Raw genomic sequence first — 10043 nt, 5'->3', positions numbered from 1 at the left:
ATTTTGAGAAACTCACACCTCTCCCATCGTTCCAATCCCAGCGGGCAGCCTTGTGAGGGTTTGAACAGCCGGTTCCGCTTTCTTAATTCTTCGATAAGTCAGGGCCAAGCCAGCTCCGATCCGCCAGAACAATGTTACCATGGTTCTGAATAGGTACAGTGGGGCAAAAAAGTATTTAGTCAGCCACCGATTGTGCAAGTTCCCCCACCTAAAATGATGACAGAGGTCAGTAATTTGCACCAGAGGTACACTTCAACTGTGAGATACAGAATGTGGAAAAAAAATCCATGAAACCACATGGTAGGATTTGTAAAGAATTTATTCGTAAATCAGGGTGGAAAATAAGTATTTGGTCAATAACAAAAATACAACTCAATACTTTGTAACATAACCTTTGTTGGCAATAACAGAGGTCAAACGTTTACTATAGGTCTTTACCAGGTTTGCACACACAGTAGCTGGTATTTTGGCCCATTCCTCCATGCAGATCTTCTCGAGAGCAGTGATGTTTTGGGGCTGTCGCCGAGCAACACGGACTTTCAACTCCCGCCACAGATTTTCTATGGGGTTGAGGTCTGGAGACTGGCTAGGCCACTCCAGGACTTTCAAATGCTTCTTACGGAGCCACTCCTTTGTTGCCCGGGCGGTGTGTTTTGGATCATTGTCATGTTGGAAGACCCAGCCTCGTTTCATCTTCAAAGTTCTCACTGATGGAAGGAGTTTTTGGCTCAAAATCTCACGATACATGGCCCCATTCATTCTGTCCTTAACACGGATCAGTCGTCCTGTCCCCTTGGCAGAAAAACAGCCCCATAGCATGATGTTTCCACCCCCATGCTTCACAGTAGGTATGGTGTTCTTGGGATGCAACTCAGTATTCTTCTTCCTCCAAACACGACGAGTTGAGTTTATACCAAAAAGTTCTACTTTGGTTTCATCTGACCACATGACATTCTCCCAATCCTCTGCTGTATCATCCATGTGCTCTCTGGCAAACTTCAGACGGGCATGGACATGCACTGGCTTCAGCAGCGGAACACGTCTGGCACTGCGGGATTTGATTCCCTGCCGTTGTAGTGTGTTACTGATGGTGACCTTTGTTACTTTGGTCCCAGCTCTCTGCAGGTAATTCACCAGGTCCCCCCGTGTGGTTCTGGGATCTTTGCTCACCGTTCTCATGATCATTTTGACCCCACGGGATGAGATCTTGCGTGGAGCCCCAGATCGGGGGAGATTATCAGTGGTCTTGTATGTCTTCCATTTTCTGATGATTGCTCCCACAGCTGATTTTTTCACACCAAGCTGCTTGCCTATTGTAGATTCACTCTTCCCAGTCTGGTGCAGGTCTACAATACTTTTCCTGGTGTCCTTCGAAAGCTCTTTGGTCTTGGCCATGGCGGAGTTTGGAGTCTGACTGTTTGAGGCTGTGGACAGGTGTCTTTTATACAGATGATGAGTTCAAACAGGTGCCATTCATACAGGTAACGAGTGGGGGACAGAAAAGCTTCTTAGAGAAGACGTTACAGGTCTGTGAGAGTCAGAGATTTTCCTTGTTTGAGGTGACCAAATACTTATTTTCCACCCTAATTTACGAATAAATTCTTTACAAATCCTACCATGTGAATTCATGGATTTTTTTTTCACATTCTGTCTCTCACAGTTGAAGTGTACCTCTGGTGCAAATTACTGACCTCTGTCATCATTTTAAGTGGGGGAACTTGCACAATCGGTGGCTGACTAAATACTTTTTTGCCCCACTGTAGATATCTTCAGCACCTAGGCTCACCAAGCCCAAACTTCTCGTTGAGAAAGGGGTGTCAATTGCATTTAGGGACCAGTTGATCCAATCCATAATTCCTCTTTCAGGTTTTAGAGAACAGACTGTGAGAGAGTGTTCCAGGGAAAAGTAATACAAAAAACACGAGACTAGACAAGGACATAAGAGGCTAAGCAGGGAAGCTAAGGGAGAGGAGGAGGAGGAAAGGAGAAAAGTGCGACCGCCTTCATCAAGAGCAAGATGTTTGTGGCACATATACTAATGTGCCACAAACAGGACTTTAGTATCACCAACCATTCCCATGTTATTATGGTGTATCCATATAAATGGCCCACCTTGTACTATTGCTGTCTGATTTATTACTATTACTGAAGGCTACTCACCACCAAGCTAATATTGTTAGCTGAAGTTACTTCATAGCAGAGGTGGGACCAAGTCATTGTTTTGCAAGTCTCAAGTAAGTCTCAAGTCTTTATCCTCAAGTCACAAGTCAAGACTCAAGTAATGTCAGGCAAGTCAGAGTCGAGTCTCAAGTCACTGGTGTAAAAGTCAGAGTAAAGTCACAAGTCTGGAATTTTGAATTTCAAGTCCTTTCGAGTCTTTAAAAAAAAAAAAAAAAAACGAAAAAAGAATGTTGCAGTTATGCTAAATGTAAATATTAGACCATGTAATTTTTAAATCTGTGTTTTTCTCAACACATGACGAAATAGTGAACTTGGAAAATATACACAAATTGTGAAATTACACCTCTATATGCAGCTCAATTAAACTTAGCTCCAAGAATAATTTTCACCGACAGTTCTGAGATAAGCTGCATGTTATTCTTGGATGCGCTTGTAGGACCGGCTTTAAAATCACATGACAAAAATATCATACACATTAAAAAAAACTGTATCACCAACGTAGCCTGGACAACATTTGCTAGTTAGATGAAGTCAGCTATCTCATCGTAGCAAAAGAGAACCTACCGTTCTTTATGCAACTTCAACTGTCGGACAAAGTTGGAAGTTGTTCCATCTCTGTCTGTGATTCTCTTCTTGCATGTTTTGTATATTGCATTTCTGTTTTTTGTTGAGTACTTCATAGTTTATGTACCTGAAAAAAATAACTCCTTGCAGCATTTTTGAGCGTTTTTTTTTCTTTTCTTTTAAAAAAAAAAATCTGGTTAATTTGATTGGCTGTGCTACAGCTCACGCACACATACGTACGGAGTGTGGTTTGAATGAATGAACTGAATTAATGGCGCACCCTTTCTATATAATATGCGTGTAAAATTTTAGATTTGGGGTGGAATATCAAGTCTTTTCAAGTAAACCGGTTCAAGTCCAATTCAAGTCCCAGGTCATTGGTGTAAAAGTCCAAGTCAAGTCACAAGTCTTAGAACATTTTTTCAAGTCAAGTCTAAAGTCATAAAATTAATGACTCAAGTCTGACTCGAGTCCAAGTCATGTGACTCGAGTCCACACCTCTGCTTCATAGACCTGTTAGACTTGATGGATAGCATTAACAATTTGCTTGCTGTAAATAAACATGTGTGTTCTGAAAACAATACCAACTAGATTTTTAAATCTTAATATAAAATGAGTAACAGCAGGGAATTATCAATGCGTGGAGTTACCAAAATTAGAGAGGGGATAGAGAGAGGATAGCCTGACATATGAAACTTCAACAAAGTCATAGTATTCTAATTATCACCCATTTAAGCAGTAACTGTAATGGAATACAGTTACTCATACTTTGCATTTTAAATACGTAACGCCGGCACATGTAATCCGTTACTCCCCAACACTGGCTGCGTTAAAGGTATCTGTGAAATGACACCTTAAGGTGTCTTTAGGATTTAAGGTAAATTCAGGCTTTTATTGCAGCTTTCTAAGGACAGTGGCAGTGGGTACAGTACGCATGGTCCTCAGTACTGCTTTAATAAGAGGTGCACATGAGCTGTTCCAACAAAGTTTCAGGTATATCATTCTCTGTTTCACAATCAATAAGGGAACTGATGCAAGAACATGATGTAAAAGAAGCACTTCTGTGCATGTGAATATTAGTGTGTGTGTTTGGTTGGGGGGGGGGGGGGGGGACTACATGTGATTACAATTGCAGGATCCTTGCTTGTGGCCGTTGTACATTAGTCAAATATACTCAGTCACAGTGGGAGTATTGGCAGGCATGAGTCCACAGGACACAGAGCCAGACATTAAGATGTATGTACTACACTACCACACAAACACACTGCATTACTCTGGATGCTCTGTTTCAACAAATGCTCAGTCACGTATTGTGAAGATATATATTAACTGACTATCCTACTACTATCCATACTATTCTGTCTCTGTGTATGTGTGTATCTTTTTGCATGTCAGCTAGATGCTACACTTGATTCTTTACTTTTTTTTTTTTTTACACACCACACCTTAGTACCTGTGTCTGCCACAACTGCAAAACTGTGTACATGCTATAATAAGTGATATGTGCAATTTGTGCTTTCTGACTGGTACTCCAGGCACGTCAGATCTGCTTAGCATTGGCCCAACCTGATAGACATGGCTTATCAGTGAAGGTATGGAACAGTTTGCCTATGCAGCGTCCTCTGCTACTCCATGTCATGGAGAGAGAGAAGAGAGACAGACGGACAGAGAGACAGACATAAATCCTTATCAGGTAGCTTTCATCTTGTCCTCTATTCTCTTTTTCCTTCACTCTCCTCTCCCTCCTATTCTATCTCTGCCTTGTCTTGGAGATATCCTAATCACTGTGTAAGTATATCCTGTCAAATTATTACCATATATTAAGCTCTACTCATCTTGGCATCATTTCCCCTTCCACATAATTGTATTTGGGCTTCCTCAATCAGAAAAAGTCGGAGATAGAGCGGACTTACCTTAGGCAAGTTAACCAAGTTAATCTTCACTGATTGAAAATCTGGCTCATCGTTGTGTTTACACAAAGTATATGGATTTTATAGGTTGTGAGCTATGAAAGGCATGTATTTGTGGTATCACTTGGTTGATTAAATAAAGGCTAAGAAGTGGTCAACAATGTAAAAAAACCCCAACGTGTTGAATACCGTATAATATATAGTAAAAGCATTGCATAAAACTTTTAAACTGATTTGCATGTCAACCAAAAGAAGTAGATAACAATCAATGAATCAATTAGCGATAGTACAGATCTCAACTCCTTATGTGTATGAAGAACACCTGTCCACAGAATCTGTTTTTTCCATTTCAACCTCTGCACCACCACAGGCAAGATCAACTATCATAGGACATCAGGAATAAGACTAAAGATCTGCACAAGGCTGGAATGAGCTACAAGACCTTCAGCAAGGAGCTCATTGAGGATTTGAGTTGTTGGTGGGATTCTAGGGAAGAAATATAAAATGACCATAAATCACCTTGTGGGGTGAGGATGGTCACGAGAAAGTCAAGAGGCCACAGTCACCAAGAACACCACTGGTAACACACTACGCCATAATAGATTGAGATCTTGCTGTGCCTGCGAGGTCAAATTGCTCTCAGAAGGCACATATAAAGACCTGTCTAAAATTTGCTAATGAATGTCTAAATGTTTCTGAGAACTCTTGGGAGAAAGTGCTAGGAGGAAGAGAAATGCAGTATGTATGACCAAATAACACCACCGTCAAGCACAAGGTGGAAACATTATGCTTATAATGTTTAGAATTATCCCCCCCCCAATTCAAAAACTGCACAAGAGACAATCCAGTGAAACTTTTTATTTACTTTTTTTTTTTAATTTACTGACGGCAAATCTGTTTTCTTAAGTTTGATGTGTTTATCTATTATTCTATTGGGATTGCAGCTAATAGTAGTACCTAGTATAGCTTAACCCCTTAGTGGAAGCTAATTTATCTATGATGTATAGAAATAAATAAATAGCTGACCACGGCACTGGGATTTTTGGTTATTACATAGCCCTGCACAATCCAAAATACTACTAAGAGGTGGTGAGACTGTGTGGTTTCTTAAAGCATGAACAATAGTTTATAAAATTAAGTAATGTCACAAACAGTGTAGGGACTAACGCGTTATTAAGTAACGCGTTACAGTAACTACGTTGTTGGATGTAAAAAGCGCACGTGACACTGTGACGTAGGCTAGAATCATGGCGGCAGTCGTGGATGGTCCAGGCGTGGGATTTCTCTTGTGGAAATATGCACATGATTTTTTTCCTTTCTGTTGGTAGGTGGCACAGTGCACTTGTGCCAGGATAGTGCTAACATGTAAGCAAGCTAGAAGACTGGCAGTCTTGCTGGCTATCCAGTTAGGGAAGCAACACATTAACAAGAGAATTCCGAGTAAAACCAAAGTTACTTTCCCTAGTAACTAGTTACTTTGAAAGTAACGAGTAACTTGAAGTAACTGGGTTACTTTTGATAGAAGTAACTAGTAATGTAACTAAGTTACTAATTTAAAGTAACTTACCCAACACTGGTCACAAATAAATAGGTCTTGTTAAATAACCAGGTTCTGTTTCCCTATATGCCAGATAGTGACATTAAACTGTCCCTCTTATAAGGAGGAGCTGTAGTCACATTTAACTACTGGCTGTCTTTGAGTCAGGAAAGTTTCTACCTAAATATGTTCACTAACTTTTGATGTGATTGATATAAGTATACCTTAGGTAAATAAAAAATATAATCATTAAAAATTAAACACAAAATGACAGAAGAGAGTGATAAATGAACGATACATAGCATACCTATATAAATAGGTATGGTATTGCAAAATTCTGAAACATAAGGAAAAACCTAGTATTCATTTGTAAAGGTCAAAATATCATAGAAAACAATGGATAGAACCCTAGTTATTGCAATTGTGTATTTCTGTTTAATACAGGTAACATAGCTATAATAAAAATAATAAAGCTGTATGTGTGTGGATCTAAGTAAAATGCATGGCTCTGTCAGTGTGGATCTGTCCTCGAGTTGACACTAAGGCGATACTGTAATCTACATGACTGATAAATGTCGGGTGTCATCAAAGCCAGATGAGGCTCTCCATCGCTTTCGGTGCAGCTTTACATCAGAGAGCAGTGAGCCTAGGGTGATGCCATAACCAGTTTTTGAAGATTGACACCAGGGTATTCGGACTGAGCTGTAAATAGCCTGGACTCTATATATCTTTAAACTCGACTATTCTGTCTGAAGCCAAAATGGTGCCTGACCCCAGAACCTCACAATTAACGGAACAAGTCCATGAGCATCTGTTTGTGGGTGTGTGTGTGTGTTTGTGTGTGTGTGTGTGTGTGTGTGGGTGGGGGTGCGGGGGGGTGACAGCTATGGTACCCTTCCAGAGAGCCAGTGCTCTCCAAAGAGGCATCCATCTCTGGGGTCTTTTGTGTTGGGAGGAGCAGCCAAGGTCAGCAGCTGAAAAGCTTTCTTTGTGTGTGCGCGCGCGCATGTTTGTATGTGTGTGTGTGAATTCTCTTCGTCTAGTAACTCAGTAACAGGCCTATTAATTGGCCTGACAGTGATAAAGGAAATGGAAGTGGATGCTATTTGTCTCTAATGCAGCCACACTCATATTATCCCAAAGACAAATGGACACTATTTTTCCACTTGAGCTACTCTAATTTTTTAAAACCTTCGGAGGGTTTGTGCGTGTGTGTGGACTGTGTGTATATGTGTGTTGTGTTTTAATGTGAACTGGATTCATGCGTAGGCAGCATGTAAATGTGTGTGTGTGGCTTATTTTTATTGAAAAATTATATGAATCACTATCATTTGCATTAGGGTCCTCATGGTGTTGTAAATAACCCAGGAATATGATGTAGTGATAATGTCAGCTCTAGAGTGTTTAGAGTTGTTGTGTACAATACGTGTGGTTTTGTATGTGCATATGGTTTTATATTTTTATATGTACCAAACAAAATGTTTCTGCATGTGTGCAGGTGTGCCTATTTACATGTCTTATGTGTTCAGCTGACAGGAAGTGACAGAAAGCCATGCTGAGAGGAAGTCTTGCTTTGAATCTGCTGCCTCCCACCACCCTGCCCTACATGTTCCACTGTATGGCAGGGGTGGGGTAGGGGGGCTAGGTTGTTCAACACCTGGGTGTAACTGAGGTCAAAGGTCAAAGCCTGGAGCAGAACAGTTTGTGTGGACGTGTGTGTGTGTGTGTATGTGTGTGTGCGCTTTGGGGGGCAGGTGGAGGGACCAATTCTCCTCTGAAATGGGCTTTTGTTGATGCTTTCTGTGACATGTGACCTTATGACACAGTACACACACTTTTGCAAAAACACACAAGCACTTACGCCGGCAAGAGCAGACACACACACACACACACACACACACACACACACACACACACACACACACACACACACACACACACACACACAATTACTTTTATATTTCCTGCAGCCCTAACATATACAACCGGAGTTCTTCTGTTTTGGCCTCAGTTTCCAACAGTAAGGTCTATATTTTCATGTATGTTTGCTCCTCAGTTGTTGGGATAGTCGTCTATAAATATGTACACAGCAAATCCAGCATGTCCATATTAACACTGTCGGATCTGATTTCAACACTATTAAAGTGTCTATATGGGTCCACACCAGAGAGTGTTAATTTAACTCTTTTTGGAGAGTTGGTACGTTAACTCTGATTTAGTGTTAAACACCAAATCTGTCTGGAGTTGATAATTTAACACTTGGTGTTAAGAGTTTATATATTAACTCTCAAAGAGTATTTTAGTTTAACTACGTAAGAGTTATCTTCTAATTCATTCTAAAAAGCGGGAATTTTACTGTTCTGAACTTCTAGAAATTTCTTTTGGAAATAAACATTTACTAAAAAGATGCAATGGTTTTTGAAAAACATTTATTCTGAACTGTGCACCACAATTTCAAAACATTTTCTGAAAGATGTAACAGTATACATGTTCTCACTTCATTAGAATTTTGTTTATCAAAAGGTCTGACATGGTAAATGCAAATAACAGCATTCTCATCACTTATTTCTTCAATACAATATGCATGTCCTTCATTCATCCCATTGTGGAACTTCAACGCACTTCTGCTCTCCCCCATATTCCATCTTCACAAGCATATCCTGTGCGGAGATTGAATAAAAATTAGTTGACACTAATTAATGGCACAAACAATCCAGTAAACAATTGCAGCACAGTAAAAAAAAAAAAAAAAAAGCAATCCTCTTTGAGCCATTACTAGTGTAAAGTATTTTCCCAAAAGACAAAGACACAGGCAACAGGTAATACTGAACTAAATGTAAAACCTCAACCTTTTTCATTTTTACCTAAACCGTGTGCACAAAACTCTGGAGGGATCTATGCTAACGTAGAATCGAGTCAGGACGTCAGCTACTGCTATTTGCTCGTTTTTTTTTTATGGGCGATCGTTTTCAGGCTTCAAGTAGCACCATTATACCAACATTTCACATTCTAGACATTGTTTTAGGTGTATTTGACCAAAAGTTTGACTGAAAATTCACATGCAAGCTTTTTTCAAGGCTGTGGTATTTGCCCGCAAACAATACCTTTCAGCTAGCTAAAACAGAATATTATGCTATCAGCGAGCAACATGGCTAATGCCTTTCACACAGCTTTGTCTCAACTCCAAAGAGCCACAGAAGTAAAAGCTCATAATAATAATTGAAACAATCTTTGAAAAATGACTTACCAAGCATGGCAAACAACTCAAATATGTAGAGCAAAATGTTCTGAAACGGCTTCACTTCAGCTTCGATTGGAGCCGTGCTAGGGGCGGAGTCTGTGAATTTACTCTGTTGGTGTCATAGCCCCTCTAGGAGTTCAGAGTTAAGAGGTCAAGAGTTAATGTTTCCATTGTAACACCTCCAGATTTGACAGAGAAACACTCATTTTTAACACTCGATTTTAACTACTATCATTTTACACCTCAGAGTTACATTAAAAGAATGTGACTCTACTTAGAGTAAAATTAACTCTACTTTTGCAAGAAGACTATTAACACCAAAACATTTAACACTTTTGAATTTGCTGTGTAATAGCTGCACAGTAAGTTCAGTGATAATGATACTTGCCATGTTTAAGGTTATTTTCCCCCACAGCCCACAAACTCATTTTAGCACACTAATTGGTGGGAGTTTCTAAGCCAGTCTTTAATTTCTAAAATCTGTGAAATTATTATAATATTAATAATGATAATAATACAGTCATCTGCCACAGCTTGAAACAAAGAAATCCATATTATCTATTTAGTGAAGGCATTTCAGTTTCCACGTTTCCCATAGATATTATATTTG

At 39.7% G+C, this 10043-nt stretch overlaps 1 long non-coding RNA gene across 1 annotated transcript; it reads right to left on the bottom strand.

Moving 5' to 3' along the window:
- Positions 1-8604: 8604 nt before the first annotated feature.
- Positions 8605-9765, bottom strand: LOC308400931. Its single transcript, XR_013972442.1, has 2 exons — positions 9440-9765; positions 8605-8852 (listed from the first exon to the last, which is right to left on the bottom strand). It is a non-coding gene; the product is annotated as an uncharacterized lncRNA (long non-coding RNA).
- Positions 9766-10043: the final 278 nt, after the last annotated feature.

This window comes from Rhamphochromis sp. 'chilingali' (assembly GCF_963969265.1).
Source record: "Rhamphochromis sp. 'chilingali' genome assembly, chromosome: 8".
NCBI lineage: Eukaryota > Metazoa > Chordata > Actinopteri > Cichliformes > Cichlidae > Rhamphochromis > Rhamphochromis sp. 'chilingali'.
This window is presented reverse-complemented; position numbering and strand designations above follow the sequence as displayed.